Source organism: Lucilia cuprina, chromosome 4 (genome assembly GCF_022045245.1).
Source record: "Lucilia cuprina isolate Lc7/37 chromosome 4, ASM2204524v1, whole genome shotgun sequence".
In the NCBI taxonomy this organism is placed as follows: domain Eukaryota; kingdom Metazoa; phylum Arthropoda; class Insecta; order Diptera; family Calliphoridae; genus Lucilia; species Lucilia cuprina.
In genome coordinates, this window is record NC_060952.1 from 41,514,936 (window position 1) to 41,535,272 (window position 20,337).

Here is a 20,337-nt window from a genome sequence, read left to right on the forward strand (position 1 = left end):
TTCATTAACAATAAATTGTTACTTACTTACGACATACATTTTTATACCCTATATGAAATTGGTAGGGCCCTTTTAAAGTTTTCAAAAATTATATAAAAGTTATACCCTAATGTACACATATGAATATGCATACAATTACTTATTATAAAAATACAATTATAAAATACATATTTAACATTGCAGTTTTACAATGAGTCAATGTATCCCTCTTATTTATACACATACCTAAGGATTATCTAAAATGTTTGGATTTGAAATGTACTTCATTCAATTCAAATGAAATATATATATATATATATATATATATATATATATATATATATATATATATATATAATATATATATATATAGTATATATATATTATATATATATATATATATATATAGTATATATATATATATATATATATATATATATTATATATATATATATATATATATATATATATATGGTAGCTAACAAAGAATAAATAAGAAGTGAAACGCTGTCAAAAAGTACCTAAGTCTACTGTCAGTAGGTCAGCCAACATAGTAGCAAAAAATCGGATTTAAAAATTAAAAAAAAAAAATTATTTCATATGAATTTATATTTTAGAAGATTTCTTTAAATATTTTGCAACATAATTTATCTATAAACATTATATATGAACGTATCTTTGCTTTTTAATCTGCAATATTGAAATAATAATTAAGTTAGTTGAAATATTATTTTCTTGTACCATACGAAAATTTACAACATTGTTCTTTTTATACCCTACACCACTATAGTGGGGAGGGTATTATACGTTTGTGCTGATGTTTGTAACATACAAAAATATTGGTCCAATACCCACCTTAGAGTATACCGATCGATTCAGAATCATTTTTTGAGTCGATTAAGACATGTCCGTCCGTCCGTCTGTCCGGCTGGCTGGCTGGCTTTCCATGTAAACCTTGTGCGCAAGGTACAGGCCGCAATTTTCAAGATAATTTGATGAAATTTGGACAAAGCATGTTTTTTGGCACAAGGACGAAGCCTAATGGTTGAAATCGGTCCATTATTTCACATAGCCCCCATACAACCGTACCTCCCGATTTGAACTTTTTATGCTATAATTATGTCAAATATTCTGCTATCTCTCTAAAAATTGGCACAAATAAGTTTTATATAAGTATAAATGATACTGCGGATTTTCGTAAGGATCGGCCTATATTTGACCCTAGCCCCCATACAAACCCCCCTTCAAAAAATTACTTAAACGTCTAAAATTGACTTGTAACCATTTGTATCGCAATGAAACTCAACAAAACTAACTGTTATTTAGAAATATATCCTTTTCCCAAATTTACCGAGGATCGGCCCATATTTGACCTATATAATGCCTTATTTAGAAATTTTAGTTTTTTATCAATAAATGGCTTAAATATTTTGGAATTATGGTAATATTCAACATAAAAGTTTCTTTGCAAAAAATAAAAATTTTATAAAAAGTAAAAATTTTAAAAATATACTCATGGTGTAGGGTATTATATGGTCGGCCATGTCCGACTATACTTTCCTACTTGTTTTGTTTTAATTTCAACAACAAAAATTAAATGTCAAAAAAATAAAAAAATATTTTTTTTTTTTCGTTTGTAAAAACTTAAATCTTTTCGGGCTATTAAATATATTTAAAGTGTGCAAAAAAATAATAAAATATAACGTTAAGTGATAAAAAATATTTTCAAGTTCTAAAAGCCACGAATTTTCGCGACAAAGTTTTGAAGTTTGGAGAGAGAGTAAGTTTCTTACATATGTGTTGGAGTTACACAGAACTCGTCTGTGAGAAGAGCGTAACGTTGTTGTTGTAAAAAAATGACAGCGTTTCACTTCTTAGTGTTCAGTGGTAGCTAATGTTACTATTTACGGAGAGCCGCAACGAACAGCGGGGTATGTATATAATAAGCTAAGTCTGCATTCAAATACATACCTCTAAATTTTATTTTCTTATTTTTTCTTTGTTTCGGATTTTCGCATAAACTCATGATGTATAACAAAATCATTTACATAAAAATTCAAGAAAATTTTAATATTTTTCATTTCTATACAAGTTGATTTGTTGGTTGGCTCCGTTAACATATTCACCTTAACTATTATGCTACAGACAACAAAATTAAATATTTATGTCTGTTTATTTTAATTTACACTTTTTATTCTCTTTCTCTGTGTTTAATTGTTATTTATGTTATTTTCTATAATTAAACAAACACATTTTCATGAGAATTTGTTATGTCAACTTGTTATGTCAACAGAGCAGCATTAAGTGTCAAATAGGCAGACAGTTCATGCAAACCTTTATGCACATGACTACTACCAGATTGTGATCGTATTCATGTTGAATGAAAAGTATGTAATCGCAAAGTGACAAATATATTTGAAAACATATAAGTTCTGTTATAAAGTCAGGCGAATAATTTCCAAATGAAATCAATATCAAATAATTCAACCAACAGTTAACTATTAGTCACTTGATGACATGGCTCACGCAGTGCCATATTAAAGATATATTATTTTTTATTGAATATTAATCATTGAATTGATGAATAATTGAAGTGACTATTCCTATTGAAATAACAGACTGACAACTTTGACTAGGTGATAAGATCACAGAATGAGTGACTTAATAAACTAAAAATGCAGTTTGTTTAATGAGGATACCCTCCAGCAGAAAAGCGATGATTTAATGTTGTCGTTATATTTTGATCACACTATAGCTGCCTAATAATGGTTGATTTTGTAGTTATACCTTTATATACCATCCCTACAATAGTGGCGAGAGTATAATACATCTGTGCTGACGTTAGTAACACCAAACAATATACGAATCTACTCACTTTCTGAGTCCGTCTAACCATCCTTATGTAAATCCATGTAAACGTTGTGCACGCTACAAATTGGAATTTTTTAAAATAATTTCATGAAATTGGACACATAACCCAGCATTTGGAAGACTGTTGGATGAGTCATTTTTGACTCATTTTGATGACTTAAAAGTGATTAATAAGTTGTGCGCTTAAAAAATGACTCGAAAATGATACCGATATATGATTGAAAACTAAATATTTGAAAAACAATAACAAAATGTATAGGAATCGTAAATTGATCATCCTAGTGTACCTTATGTAATTGGTCCAATACTTTCACTTAAAAATTACTTAAAAACGATTCAAAAATGAGACGAAACTGATTAGAAATGGGGCTCAGAAAAGACTCTTTTGGAAGAGTTAGCAAAACATTTTGTGTGGCCTAAAATGAGTTGATATTATTCTCATTTCGTTTATAAAACTAAATGTATAAGTATTAAAATTTGGTTGATATTTATAAAGTCGATTTTCTGTCAAGGAAATTTAAATTATATTATGCATTAATTATAATAATTTTATATGTTTAATGATATTCTACGGCTGATTGTTGGACGACTAATCATTAAACTAAGTCTAAATAATTCCAATTAAAATCTGATTTATTTGAAAAAATATACCAATCATAAATTGATTAACCAGGTGTTTGAAATATGAATGTTTATAAATTTAGTTTTTAGTTAAATTCGTATTTTTCTGTAATTATCTGTAACAAACATAAAAATTACTCAGAAACGACTATAGTATTATTCGGAAATAACTCAAAAACGACCAGTTATTTGGCTTAATGACTCAAAAAGGATTTGAAAATGAGTCATAATTGACTCATTTAGAAGAGTCGCGGGTAGGGTAACATTTTCTTCCGACGAATGTATCATTTATAATCAGAAAACAAGTAGGAAAGTATAGTCGGGCATGGTCGACCATATAATACCCTACACCATGAGTATATTTTTAAAATTTTTACTTTTTATAAAATTTTTATTTTTTGTAAAGAAACTTTTATGTGGAATATTACCATAATTCCAAAATATTTAAGCCATTTATTGATAAAAAACTAAAATTTCTAAATAAGGCTTTATATAGGTCAAATATGGGCCGATCATCGGTAAATTTGGGAAAAGGATATATTTCTAAATAACAGTTAGTTTTGTTGAGTTTCATTGCGATACAAATGGTTACAAGTCAATTTTAGACGTTTAAGTCATTTTTTGAAGGGGGGTTTGTATGGGGGCTAGGGTCAAATAAGGGCCGATCCTTACGAAAATCTGCAGTATCATTTATACTTATATAAAACTTTTTTGTGCCAATTTTTAGAGAGATAGCAGAATATTTGACGTAATTATAGCATAAAAAGTTCAAATCGGAAGGTACGGTTGTATGGGGGCTAGGTGAAATAATGGAGCGATTTCAACCATTTTCAACAGGCTTCGTCCTTGTGCCAAAAAACATGCTTGGTCCAAATTTCATCAAATTATCTTGAAAATTGCGGCCTGTACCTTGCGCACAAAGTTTACATGGACAGCCAGCCTGCCGGACAGACGGACGACTCAAAAAATGATTCTGAATCGATCGGTATACTTTAAGGTGGGAATTGGACCAATATTTTTGTATGCTACAAACATCAGCACAAACGTATAATACCCTCCCCACTATAGTGGTGTAGGGTATAATAAGCGCATATATGATCACTTTAATCGTATAAAAGAGTTATAAATGACTCGAATGTTACCTAAAATTTAAAAAAAATGCTAGCTTTGAATCCTCTTTTCAAGTTTTCAAGTCTTTTTCTATAAGCGACTTTAAGTGTGAGCTAGGATCAAATTAGGACCGATTATTACGAAAATCTGATATAAAATCGGTTAATTATTTTACTATCCCATTTATAACCGAACACCTCAAACACGACTTTGAAGCTTATATACTCATACAAAACTTCTCAATCGGTCATGAACTGCCGAAGTTAGGCAGGTCAAAGTTGAACATCTTATTCATATAGAGTGTTAGTTTTAACCTATTGGTTCTAGTAAAAATTGTTGGATATGTAAATTTCATATAATTATGAATTTCTTCATAATTCTTTGAGGAAATCTGTTTTTCACTAATTAATTTTTTATATATTTATGTTAAGATTTATTTAACTTCGGGATTTAATTTGTCCCCTGTATTTAAAAGGTTTAATTTTATTTTTATTGTTGTTATTTTAAACACAAGATATCATACAAAGTATTAAAGTCATATTTGTTACACATTGCCAACAAATAAATAATGTTTCGACATGGTAATCTAAGAATTCAAAAATTTTGCAAAATTTGACCTTTGAACTCAAAATTTTTTTGGGTTAAAAATTTTCGATTTAAATAAAATTTAAAAAGTATATTTCACATTATCTGGTCTCAAATATTTTGAAAATACTTAGTTTAAAATGTGCAACAGTAAAGAATTAATAAGTATTTTCCAAAAAAAGCGATTTGCTGGAATTCGCAGAGTTAAAATCGCAGGTACAGCTAAACTGTAAGAATAATTGATCTAATTTTTTTCACCGTTTTATTTAAATATCTGTTGTCCATATCATCTAAAAATTTTGAAATTAGTTCAAAAAAGCTAAAAAAATTTTGAAATTAGTTGAACAAAGCTAAAAAAAAATGAAATTGGAGATTTGAAACGTCCGTTGAAAAATTCAAACTTTTTTTTGACCATAGCTGACAACAAGTTCGCGTTATCTTATACGAACAACAACTATTATTCGAGTAACTACAAATATATTTAAAGTAAAAAAATTTTAGAATATATCTCAAAAATAATTATATTTTTATTGTCACATTTTGAATTTATGTGTTGCGAGACACGTTAATGGCCTGGGAATTTGCAAAATCTTTAAAAATTTTCAACCAATGTTTATGCTTTATATCTTTCTGAAATGCTTATTATGTGCACATAGCGATTCCTTTACTCTAATGTCTAATCATTTTTTTCCTTCATACAAGTTTGGAGTACTCTAATGTACTTGTATCGGAATCGAAATAAAAATACATACAAGAAGAATTCAAATTCTATGAGACAATTTTGATACCAATGCATTATAGATATCAATCCAATTTGGAGATAAATATGATAAGAAGTAGAGTATTCAATTATTTGGGGGTTTGTCTTATTCGGTTTATTCGACAAATAATTATTTAAGGTTTTAAGTTGGTCGGTTAATAATCGGATAATTCAAAATTATTCGGTTAATCGAATAAAAGGAAAGTGGATGTTTTTTTGATAATATTTTTCTTCCCATAACACACAAAATTTTAATTTTCCACTTCTTTAAATTCAGTTCTATTAAAGTTTGTTAATTAAGTTTTTTTTTCTCAAATATTGGAATATTTTATTTTCATGTGAAGTTCTTTTCTATATAAAGAAGTTAATTTAATTTATGTTTTTGAGATTTATCCACGAGTATTGCTGAAGAACTTTTTAAAAATACTTTATAAACACAACACTGTTCTCCAAAACTGGATGTAGAAGTAAAGGCGATGTCACTATTTTTTTTTTAAATTTCTTTTTAGTAATTCCTAGAAGTAGGTAAATCAGAACAACTTATTACAATGTTTCTGAAGTATTGTTATACAAATCATCCAACAAATATTCTTCATTATAGAAAAGAAATTAAGGAATTAACACATAAAAGATGTATTATATAAATATTGAACTTTGTATAAGTACAAATTTATAAAAATTACAGTAATTTTACGGTTAAATAATAAGTTTTTCTTAATCGGTTATTTGATATAAATTATTCGGTTTATTCGTTATTTGAAATTTGGCAATTTTCATTTATTCGAGCGATTAATCGTCAAAAATTGATCGATTAACCGATCGACGATTAATCGTTTGAATACCCTAATAAGAAGTCACTGATCACTTTAAATATAAACAAAACAAAAATGTTTCTAAACAATGTTTACAAGTGATAATAAAACAACCCAGCTTTACTCCTTGCAAAATTGTCTTTGTAAATATACAATGAGGAAAAATAAAAGCAAAACTTACTTGATTTAAATATGCCGACAAAAACAAAAACTAAAAACTTTAGTAAAGCTATTTATATATTGTTGTTATTATTATTATTATTGTTATTACAAGTACTGTTGTAACAAAACAATTGACTCCCAAGAGAAGAGAAGACACAAACAATGTAATTGAGACAATATTTATTATTGTATTGATATTCGCGGGAATAACAGTAAATAAATACTTTTTTTATAAACTCTCACACACGAATTACATACATAAGTACATATGTATGTATGTAAATATAAGTTTACTATTATTTATTTCACTTTGTTTTTTTTTTTTTTTTTTTTTTTTGTTTTTTAAGAATATGAATGTAATTTTAGCAACGCATAGAGAAAAGGGGAAAATTTGTAATAATGATAATTCTGCTGTTCGTCTTTGTTGTTTTACACATAAATAGCATTATTTTTTTAACACGCTTTTTTCTATTTATAAACTCTTCAATAGGATTTTTTTTGTTGAGGTATTTGCTTAGTAAATTTGTATTTATTTAAAAATATATATTTTAGGGGAAGAATTAAAAATAACACTTCAAATATTTTAGTTTTATTTAAATTTTTATATTTTTTTTATAGATTTAACATTTGTTAAAATTTTTTACTTAATTTTCAATATTTTACTTGAAATTTTTATATATTTTTTCTAGCTGATTTATTTTTATTTAAATAATTTCTTTTTTTTCACTGTAATGCACTAGTTTTGAAATTTTTTTCACAAATTTTCAAATTTTTAATATACATTTTCTTTATTATTTTTTTTTTTTTCTTTTTTATATTTTTGTTAAAAATAGTTTAGCTAAAGCAGCTGAGTAGAAGCACCGTGTAAAACAAAACAACAGAAACCGAAAATGCGAACACACCGCCGACACCAACACCAGAGATCATTATTGATCGCACATGTTTGGTCTGACGTTAGAAATGTTTTGATTTGTGGTTGGGGGGTTTGTTTTTTAAACTTATTTGGAGAGATGTTTTGTTGCTGGCACACAAAACCAAAAAATATTTATATTTTAACAAAATTCGGATATTAATTATTTCGGTCCGTGCGTCTACGGCGCGCTACATTCGACAACTAAAGCAAATATAGAGAAGAACCACGAAACAAACGGTTTTGATATTGATTGAATAGAAAATTAAAAATGTTTGTATGTATGTATTTTGTCGGCTATAGGCAGCAGCAGGCAATCGAAGGTTTTTCTTTTACTCTGTTATAATTTCAAATTTATTTCGAATTTTCTTCTTGTTTTTTGTACGTATTTCGAACATTTACTATTCAACACTAGAGACTAGACAGACTTTGAAGAAATACACACACATAAACTAATTCACTAAAACAAAAAAATATAATTATTTTCAAGGTGTGGTGAATTTTATTTAAATACTTTTTAGATTTTAATATATATTTTTTTTTGCTTTTCTAAAATTTTAAACCATTTTTTAGGTATTTTTATTATTTATTTTTTATTATAAACACATATTTTTAAATTAAAATTTTAATTTCAAAATTTCTGTAATTATCACTGAAACACAAAAAACTTGTAGTCCAACAGCCCGACACTCTTCTACTAAAATGCAAAAAAAAAAATTATCAAAATTTTTTTACTAACTCAACAACAAAAAGTCTATTGGCTTTGCAACATTTTTATTTTTGTTAAGTTTTTGTATATTATCTGCTGTTGGTTTTTATTCAGAAATTTGTTTCTCTACCTCTGCAGCAACAACTGCTTGCAGCTGCATTTAACATTTTTGTATTTATTTTTATTTGTTGCTGCTGTTAAGACAGCGACTGCTACAGCGCTGCGGCTATTATTCTAAATTTCTATTATTATTTTTTGTATACATTTGTCGTTTTGTTTAAATTTTTACATTATTTTTTATTGTTAAATTTTTATTGTTTTTGTATTTGTACTTTTTTTTAATTTTGCTACATATTTCAAAAACCACAATTCAGCTACTAGAAAAAAATGCTTTTGTTTTTGATGTTTCTTAATTTTTGTTTTGTTTTTCTTAATTTAACATAAACAAGTGACAAATGCTGTTAAAAGTACCTTTAAATGTATTTTTTTAAGCATTGAGTGTTTCTTTTGGTAATCTCTCAATTTTACACTTACAAATTATTTGCCTGCATTTTTTATGTGCAATTTTTTTTTACATATTTAGTTTGTTGTTGTTTTTTTTTTTTTGTTTTAAATACCCAAGATTTTGTTATTGAAATCACAACATCAACATATGAGAGTTTATCAGACAAAGTAATGTTAAACATGTACATCACATTCAATGGATTCAACACACTATAATTAACATTTCTTTAAGCAACATGTTGCTAGCAACATTCATGGTACTTATGCACAAGTACACAGTAAGAATTTTTGAATGTTTTTAGTGTTGCAATCTGGACAAATTTAGTGAACTAATATCGGGTCCTGTTATGTGGAAATTATTCATATAAAAAACAAAGTCACCAACAAACTAAGTAAACGTTGTTATTCACGATTGTCAGATCTAACAACGTTGTAAGTAAAATGTGAAGAAAATGTCTTATTATTGCGTGATCATAAAATTTTTGTTTTGCAATATTATCAGAAAAAGTGGACAATGTTGCAAGACAATGTTTCTAGTTAGATCTACCAGACGTGTATGCAAAGCTTAACTTACCAACTAACTAAGTAACTAACTAACTAAATAGCTAACTAACTAATTAACTAACTAACTAACTAACTAATTAACTAACTAACTATCTATCTAACTAGATAAATAAAATCTAACTAGATAATAAAATAAAATAAATAAATAAATAAATAAAAAAATAAAGAACTATCTAACTAAATAAATAACTATCTATCTATCTATCTATCTATCTATCTATCTATCTATCTATCTATCTATCTATCTATCTATCTATCTATCTATCTATCTATCTATCTATCTATCTATCTATCTATCTATCTATCTATCTATCTATCTATCTATCTATCTATCTATCTATCTAACACACAAATTTTGTTTATTTCAGCGAGTGAGTCTTCTACATCGATCTTTAGCTGATGTAAAATTTTAAGTAAATTTTGTGAATAATTTTCGCAGTGTGAATATACTTTTAAACAATAGAATTTCAATTTTTTTGATGTGTACAAAATTCATTGGCATCTCAAAATTTGATACATTTGTTTTGTTATTTATCTTAAAGTCAAACTTATCACACCTACTCATTTATCGATTAGTGGGTGTTTATAAATTATATAAATCATATTTCGTTTTCCTTTTAAAATATTCAAATTCATTAACCTTTGAGGAAATGCAAACGACACACTAAGTTAATACATATACATATGTACACTTTCAAAAAATACATTCACCTACAACACTTCCACACACATAGAATTCAATAAAATTATTTATTTTTCTTTAAAAGTCCATAAAAAATTAACATACCAGTTAATGAATTCGTATAAATCAAAAAATTGTCTACATTAAAATGCATTTTCCACACTGACAACTTAAACTATAAACAAATGATTAACAATTTTTGTTTAAAATAAAAAAATACAATACACTGCTATAGATACATTCACGCATTAAAATTTAAATGAATGTTTAAATAATTTTATGGTAAAAAAAATCCATAAACAAGAAATTCAAGAAACAAAACAATTGTATTTCAAAAAATAAAAATGGAAAAATAATATTAAAAAATGCAAGTGCATATTTATGTTTAAAACAGATGGCCGAAAACAGAACAAAAAAAAAAAAGAAACAACACAAGAATAAAGAACAAAATTATAGATTTTAGTGGGGCACGTGGTAGCAGTGAACATCATGATCTTCAACATCATCGTCATAATTACACTAGCAGTGATGGGATTAGCAATGTCTATCTATGGTTTACATGTTCTAAAATTAAAACTATACAAATTAAAAAAAGTCGAGTGTTTGTTTTATTTTGTTCATTCGTATATCGACTAAAAAAGAAAAAAAAAACGCTAAAACAATCCAATAATGCTTTAAGTGAAAAACCTCAATAACCCCTTCAAAAAGATATGAAATGAAAAAAATTTAAACTTATTATTCCTTTCATGAAAAGATATTGTTGAAATCCTCATTTTAAGTAGAATGTTAAAAATTTTTAAGGAAAACACACATACTTCAAAGAAAATGAAATACTAAATCTCTATAGTATATGAAATTCTATTGCTTGATAAACGAAAGAACTCGTTCTAGCACCAATTAGCCCACGAAAATTGGTTGAAAAAATTTGAACTGTCAAACTAAGTTAGCCGCATTAGCCCCATACAACCGTACCCCAAATAGGACCGTTTGGCTTATAATTAATTTAAATGATCTATTATGTTAACAAAAGTCGACAAAACGTAGTTTTATATAACTTTAAATGAAACTACCGATTTTTGTAATGATCGGGCTTCATTTGACCCTATCCCTCATACAAACCCCCCTTCAGAAAATGACTTAATGACTAATAACACTTTTAAATTCTACGTAAATAATATTGAAGAAGACTTAATTCCCCCTTACAACATTTTTAAGGATAGGGCCATATTATGCCCTACTCCCCTTTGAGCCCTCTTAAAAAAAATCTATTTTTTTGCCAAAAAAAAAAGTAAAAATATTCCGAAATAAAGTTAAAAAAACAAACCAAATGCTTTTATTATACTGACTGGTGTAGGGTATAATATGGTCGGCTACGTCCGACTATACATTCATACTTGTCTTTATGTTGTTTTTTGGAAGTTATTAGGAATATAAATATTGACATACATAAATAAATTACACGCATTTATTGACTAACTCGAAAATAAAATAGGTTTAATTCAAACGTAAACAAATTCACTTAATGATACTTTTGAAGTGGTGACTTCGTTTTCTTTTTGCTGGAATGTGTCTTTAGAGATTAGTTGGATCAAAGTTGCTTTATCTATATTTAAAGGTGGAGTAAAGTCGATTAAGTGACATAAGGTTCTTGATATTTTGGACATGGGCATTGCATTAAATTAAGGTAGCGAAAAAAGCATTTCAAATAAAGTGATTTGCAGTCTATTTTTATCCAAATCCTCGAAATTCAAATCTTCAATAGTTCTATCAAACATGAAAAGTTTCTTATATGAAATCAGCAAAATCGGTTCATAAATAAGGGGCCCTAACATTTTTTTCAAATTTGGTTTCAAATAGGCCTTTAGTAATTTTTTAAGTAACATCTTTAGAATTAAATGGAAATATCTTTTATACCCTACATCAAAAAAGATGGGGGTTATATTGATTTTGTCATCCGTTTGTAACACATGGAAATATTGATCATTGAACACAAAAGTATATACTTATTCTGGGTCCTTATTATATCCAAGTCATGTCTGTCCGTCCATCCGTCAGTCCGTCTGTCTGACTGTTGAAGTCAGAGAGCTAGAAGGTTTAAATTTCACATAAATATTCCTTATATGTAAGGCTTGTTTGGTTTTGAAAATGGGTAATATCGGTACACGTTTTCGTATAGCCCCCACTTAGGTGGCCTCCCGAAAAACAGCTTTACCAGTCATTACTGTTTTAAAAATGCAAAGTTTTATATGAGTCAAATTCTCTCTACCAAATTTTATGAGCATCTTTCCATCAAATGACTTCATGTTATATATTAGTTGTTTGGACGTATAAGATGAAACAATTATTAAAATCTTGTAGTATGAAATATAACATTAAATATTGAATATTTCATTACATTTTCAGTCTTGTTGAGCTTTTCAATTTTAAAAAATAAACAGAAAATTTATTTTAAGAGCTTATTTTAAAAATTTTAAAAGCCTATTTCGAGTTTTTACTGCTTAAAACTCTTTTTTTAGAGGATATTTGCGGTTACCTAGGGAATGACTTATTATACTTAATGACCATGAAATAATATATTATGTAAGTGCTTACTTTTAAACCTTGACATATTGTTTTCGAACTTAAAACACAAACAAAAAATATATATTTTTGTGTGAAAACAAATAAACCTAATTACTTAACTCCCTATTTGCAGGCGTTCATAGTAAGTACTTATGTAATTCCTTTTTTTTTGTAAGCACCCATTTTAAACACTTGCCTCCAATGTAATATTTAACGATTTACTTTTATATGTAAGTTTTTGCTGCTTAAATTACTTCTTACCAATAATTAGTTTTCAGTACATTCAGTTTCTTCATATTACAACTTACCTAAAAAGAAAAAATAAAAAAGTATATTATAGTTTTTTTAATGCTTTTAAAATTGTAAATGATATGAAAAAAATATTTTCATTCAATAACATTTTACTCAAATTTAATATAGATTTTCTTGTTTTCCTACCCACTGTAGCACAGGTTTGTTTATTTGTATAATCTAAACATTTAACATACAATCGGATAAATATACACATGCATACATATATGTAAATGTGTTTGTATAAATAATATGAAAAAAAGAAGAAAAAATGAAAAAAGAAAAATTAATGCTACATAAAATATTTTGTTAAAAATATTTTCGTGTTTTCGTTATATTCAGCAATTTTTCTTCTTTTATTTTTATTTTTTTTTTGGTTTCATGTCTTTTAAGTATTTTTTTGTCTTTTGGTGGGGTTTGTGGTGGTTTAAAAGATAGAAAATATGTACGTACATATGTATGTATGTAATTTCTTCTTTTAGCTATATATTAAACCTAAAAACTAATAAAACATTAGAATATGTGTAGTTATCTTAAAAATACATTTGTAATTTAGTATTTATTCATACATACACATAGAAATCACCAGAGTGGAAGGTGAGATAAAACCTTTAAGTCCGCTTCTGTCAAAACTCTAATTCCTAACAAAGTTGTTGGGGGTAAAATAATGTATACATATGTATTTATTATACCCTACAACACAATAGTGAGAAGGGAATTATGCATGTTTATAACAACAAAAATATAATATCCCTATATTCATTATCACCAGGGAAACCAAAATATGCAAATGCATGTTTTTTGTGGAGCGTCGTATGGACTCATGGATAAGATATTTATACGTTTTAGACCAATTTAAGAATTTTAGCATCGATTTGTTAGAGCATATTTTTACATATTTTACCCATAAGAGCATAATTTTGCATGATTTGACTTTTTTAGCATATTTAAGGCATATTTTCGAGTTTTTAGAGCATATTTTACTCTTTTAGTGCATATTTTGATGTTTTCGCTTTTTTTCGTTTTTGTACATTTTCAAAACTTTATTTAAAAAAAAAAATTTAATTTTTCAGCCTATTTTACAATTTTGAAAAAAATTCGTTTGTAGAACTTAAAAACTGCAAAAAATACATTACTCTCACGAAAACCAATGTTATAGTTTTTGTTCAATAAAGCATTACATTTTAAATCAGACATAAAACCTATTACTTATGATTTCATGAGACCAATCCATTTTTATAGTTTAAAAAACTAATTATTGGAATTTATGACAACACCGATTAAAATGTCAGTTTAGAAGCTATGAATACAATTGGTAGAAATGTGTCAAACTTTGTCGTTTGAAATATGTTTTTTGGGGTCCAAATGGTTTCATGATATTAATTGGTTATCTGAACGTAAAACGGAATTCTATTAAACTAGTTCTTTAAACTATGAGATGAATCAATTATAAAAAATCTTGTAGGATGAAATATGACACTAAACATTTATTATTTCATTACAATTTCTGTCTTTTTGAGCTTTTCAATGTTAAAAAATAATGAAAAATTTTATTTTTAGAGCATATTTTTTAAATTTTAAGAGTATATTTTGAGTTTTTTACGGCATTTTTAAAGCGCTTAAAACACTTTTTTTAGAGCATGTTTTCGGTTTCCCTGATTATCACTTTCTAAGTCGAGTTTGTCACTCCTGTCTTTTAGCGGAACTATTTACCTATGTGGTAGGTTACACTTAAGGCAGGCGCGGGAAGGGGATGTTAAAAGGAAATTTCAAATTTTGTCGAACTGCTGCGACTTGTGTTCAAGTTTTATTAAATTTGACACATACATACATTAGCCTCGAAGAACAAAATCTATTTACATTTTTGTAATCGGTCAAGTATTTTATCATGGCCGTATAGTAATGTTAATTATACTTATACATTTACACCTACTGAAATATCTAAGTTTTACATAAGCTTAATTTGTACTACCGGTTTCCGATTTAGCTATGTATGTATGATCATATTTGGCACATTCTCTACATTTGACAAAAAAAAAAACGAAGCTTTAATAAAATTGTTAACATCGATTCAATATTTCACATATCCCCCATACAAATGTACACCTCGACAGAGCTTTTGTGTTCATAATTAATAAATTATTATATTAAATGTTCTAGTGTCTCTTTATGAGGTTTAGGTCCATGTTTATGAAATCTTCTCTTTTTTAACAAATTATTTTGGAATTGATGTAAACAAATTAATTAATTGTTTTATTATTAACCATACATTCTTATTAGTTTTTGCGTTCTTTTCTAAATGTCTAAACTTTCTCTGCTGGTTAATATTCTAAACACTGTTAATACTTAATCTATGCTAAATTTTACAGAAATTTTGTAACTAATTTTTTTTGTAATATTTACGAAAATTTCGTGTATAATAAGAAATATTATTTAATCGAACCCTTTTCTAAGAAAGTACGAAAACATTTTGTAAAATTATTTTTCGTAAATTGAAAAGAAATAAATTTAAAACATTTATATAAAATTTAAGAAAAATTATAATGTTATTCACGAATTATTTTCATAATAAAAAAGAAAACAAGTAATTGTCTTTCTTTCAACTACGCCGAATCTAATATACCTATCTTATATGGGGGTTAGGGTTTATTATGGACCGATCTTCATAAAATTAGGTATATAGATTTTTACAACTTACTTATATCGAATTTCCGCGGTAAACTCGAATTTTTAAGTCAGTAATGGGTGATAAAGTCATTTTTTTGGAGGGGACCATAAATGAGGGGTAGGCTCAGTTATGGACCGATTGTAGAGAGAATTTAATTCATATAAGACTTATTTAAGTAGAATTTCACATATTTATTTAAAGCAAGAAATACTTTCATTTAAATATATATAATTAAAAAATATCTAAGGTTTGGTTTTAAAACATTTTCAACACAATGTTTTGTCATTTATTTATTTTTTTTTTTGCTGTTTTCCCCACTACAAATTTTAAGTGCTTTTAAATATTTTTTTGTTTTAGCTTATATTAAGCTTATTGTTCCAAATTGTTTAAAAGCGCCAAAATCACAAAATGCAAACAATTTGAAACATTAAAATAGTTTTTTGCAACAATATTTTGGGGAAAAAAACAAGAAACAAGTGATTGAAACAATTTTTTTAACATGTTTATGAGCCACTTAAGTACTGCCATAGCCACCTAGCCAGCCAACCAGTCAGCAGCATCTACTTAAATTATTTTTTGTATTACGAACAAATTCATTTAACAGTTTTTGTGCCCTGCAGATTTATATCAAAAAACAATGGCTATCGCTACAAAGAATATTTTTTTTAATAATTTTATAGTTAGTTTGAAAGGAGGATGTATACACATCAAATCCGGAGAAATACACACAGGCCTCTATCGGGCCTGTTGTGCGCTCCCTTATCGAACCCACCACCTCCGGTCTACCAGACTAGATCACTAACCACCTACCAGAGGCCATAAACTATAATCTGTATATTTAAACTTTTTATCTGTAATGTATCCTAAATATGATGTTTTACAATCCACAAAAATAATTTATAACCGGGACTATTTGTCTACTTGATATCGAAGAGAATCCTTCTTGAAAGTCTAATTCTATAACTAAGTAATTATAAAGAACAAAGTCAACCATTTAGTTACAGTCACCGCGAACTGCAGGGATTATTCACATGACACACGTAATAAATGACAACGAATTTTTCACGGACACCCCAAAAATTTCATAATACTGAATGCGAGAGAGTGAGAAAATTCAAAATGAAAGAATTTTATGTGAATTGTTTTTTTTTATTATATTTCAAGTAGGCTGTTTAAAATTATGTGTCTGACTAGAGGAAAAATTTATATGAGATCTTAAATAAATATTTTAAAATTATTTTGTTTATTAGTTTAAGATATAAATTTTATTCCATAGGAATAGTTCTTTATGTCACAGTGGATAAAACATTAACTACTCTAAAACATATTTATTAAAAATATTATTATTATTTATGTTTATATTATTTATTATATTATTTATGTCGAATTTCATCGCTATACTCGTACTTTTAAGACAGAAAGTAGGAACAAGCAAGAAAAACTTACATTACTAAATGCGAATAAACCCTCTTTTTATTACTTTTTCATTTTTAGTAATTATTTTAACATTGAAGAAAAGTACTTCTACGTATGTACTTGCAATTTCGCTTACAAGGATGTTGTTGTGTATGTTGTTTTGTTGTTATACCCTATACCACTTTAGTGGGGAGGGTATATTGGGTTTGTGCTGATGTTTGTAACGCACAATAATATTGGTTGTATACCCACCTTAAATTATACCAATCGGTTCAGAATCATTTTCTGAGCCAATTTAACTATGTCCGTCCGTCCGTACGTCTGTCTGTCTGTCCGGCCATGTAAATCTTGTAATCAAACAAATCGGTCCATTATTTCATCTAGCTCCCATACAACTAAACCCACCGAATAGTTAATTTTTAACCAAGTTCTTTACTAGCCTTGAGGACCTCATGAACTCTATAATTATAGGGCCTCATTTGACCCTAGCCCCTTCAAAATTTGACTTAAATTTACACAGTTTTATTCAACAATAAATGGCTTAAGTATATCTAAGGCAAGGTACAATTTAACTTAAATGTTTTATTATGAAAACTAAATCATATTTGTAGGTCAACGAGAATTCAAATAGAGCCAACGAGAATACAAACAGGAACTTCGATAGGTAAGTAGTACTTCGACGGTAAGTAGTAGTCTTTAAAAATTAAGTGTTTATGTAAGTGCAAGTCATTGCCGAGTTGTTGCTACCATATTATATAATCGGGTCGGTCTATAATTTTTCATTTATTCTTAATGTCATTATGAAATAAATTATGTTGTTTCAAATCAGATTAGAAACATTTCTGCTCGAAAAGTAAACGCCACACTAGTTTTTGGTTTACAATTTTAAATTCATATAAAAAAATCTCACTCAGCTGAGTAGTATCAACTGGCAAGCGTAACAAATTAGATTTATAACCAACTTACATTGTCAAAAAGTATGTTAAAAGTTTTATGATGATTTGTTACTTACATTTATTTAGAAAAACCTCTACATATAAATACAAACATACATTCCTGACAAATAAATACACTGGCGAATATACAACTGCAAATTTTCCCAATTGGAAATTATTGTAAGAAATATACAATTTTTGCAAAAATGGTAAAATATTTATTTGTTAAAAGTTAAAGAATTTTTTGGTGATTTTGAAGTATATAACAGTAATCAGATATTTTCTATCTTTTAAACCGGTTTCATAGTCCTTAGCAGGTTACCTGAGAACTAGCTATTAATTCTAAATTCAAAATAAGGATGAAAACTATATAAAAAAACTGTAGTACGAAAGAGTTCTGTACTCGTCTCTGACGAATCTTATATATCCTTCACCATGACGTGTTAAGAAATACAGTCAGTACAAATTTTAAGAAAATTCAGAAAACACAAGCTGTAAAACGAAATAAGTAGGAAAGTAAAGTCGGACATTGCCGACTATTTATTTTTCACAAAGATTTTGTTTTTGTTTTTTTTTAACAGTTAAGTATATAAATTTTTTGCTTTGGTACTTATGGTAATAAATAAAGTTTTGATAAAATTGTGGCCATTGGAGAGATAGCAGTAATTATGACATAAAAATCCAAAATCGGGAGCTTCGGGCAAAGTGAAATAATGTACCGATTTCAACAATTTTTATACGCTTTGTTCCTTTAAATTTTATATCCGGACAGCTAGAGAGTTTGTTTTGAAGAGCAACACATTCATTCTTAACGTTTTGCTAGATCGTTCTGTTAGATTCATATCTCCGTTATTTATGAACCGATTTTACTTTAATTAACATCCCAGGTAGCATTTGGAAGTTTGTTGGATGATTAATCAGTAAACTGAGTAATTTTAGACTCCTTTTGATGACCTAAAAGCGATTGATAAGTTGAGCGGTTAAAAAAAGTGACTAGAAAATATTTTAAGCAGTTGGAAGATCTAAAATTGTTCATTAGGTAATTGTTTTTGTTTGTAATGAAAAAGCAACACTTACACTTAAAAATGACTCAAAAACGATTCAAAAATGAGTCGAAATGGTTAGAAAAAACAATAACAAAATGTATACCAATCATAAATAGGTCATCCAGGTGTTTGAAATATGATTGTTTATAAATTTAGTTTGTACATAAATTTCGCTCAGTCGGACGATCAAAAACTGTTTTCAGTTATATTGTATATGTATGTAACAAACATAAAAATTACTCAGAAAAGACTCAAAAATGAGTCGGAAATAACTCGAAAGCGACCAGTTATTTGGCCCATTAATGACTCAAAAAAGATTAAAAAATTAACCATAATTGATCAAAAGTGGGGCTTATAAATGACTCCTTTAGAAGAGTCGTGGGATTTTTTCCCGACGAATGTATCATTTATGATTAGAAAATGAGCGCATTTATGATCATTTTCATCGTGCAGAAGACTCATAAATGACTCGAATGTGATCAAAAATTTCCAAAAATGGTTTCTTTAATTTTTTTTAGCAAATTTTTATTTGTCTAAATTATCTCGTTGTTTGAAACTTAAGTATACAATTTTGATTAAATTTTAATTAATACAATTAATTTTTTTAAACATTGAAAAAAAATTTTCTTTTTTTTAATAAACAGGGCAAATTTTCAAGAGCTTTTTAAGTATAAATTTGCGCACGTTATTAAAAGATCGTGTGATTAAAGTTTAATCGAAACTTTTCTTATGTTAGTGCATTCTGATAACTTTCAAAATTCAATATAATATTCATAGTTATTATTGAAAATTTTAGACAGATCTTATTTTTCTCTAAGAAATTTTGCTACAGGGTTGTTTTCTTCTAAATTACATATGCATATGTACATAAATTTAAATGTCTACTACTAGTAAAAACATTAACTAAATTTTATTATAACAATACATTTGCTTTCATTTATTTTGTTAAATATATACATATGTATGTGTGTAAGTATATTTAAACTTTTATAAATATTTACATTTACATCTGCATGTTCTGTTTTTATTTTTCTCAAATTTTAAATATTCTCTGTAAACGAAAATAGAAAAAATATCAACTTTTAAATGTAACTTATAAGAAAAAATAACTAAAAAAAGAAAAAATATCTTTAATACTTTTTCAAGTGTT

The 20,337-nt window shown here is 27.1% G+C and overlaps 1 protein-coding gene across 10 annotated transcripts in view; it reads right to left on the reverse strand.

Annotated features, from left to right (window-relative positions):
• The window catches only part of LOC124419767 (sodium/calcium exchanger 3), a 162,423-nt gene that overhangs the window by 66,259 nt on the left and 75,827 nt on the right, over positions 1-20,337 (reverse strand). For 3 of the 10 annotated variants that reach the window (XM_046950338.1, XM_046950346.1, XM_046950339.1), the window contains exon 1: positions 6,920-7,468. The exons of the other annotated variants lie outside the window; for them this stretch is intronic. The gene's annotated coding sequence lies outside the window, so the exon portion shown is untranslated. Of the gene's footprint in view, positions 1-6,919; positions 7,469-20,337 lie in introns of those variants that run through there. 10 annotated transcript variants of the gene reach the window in all.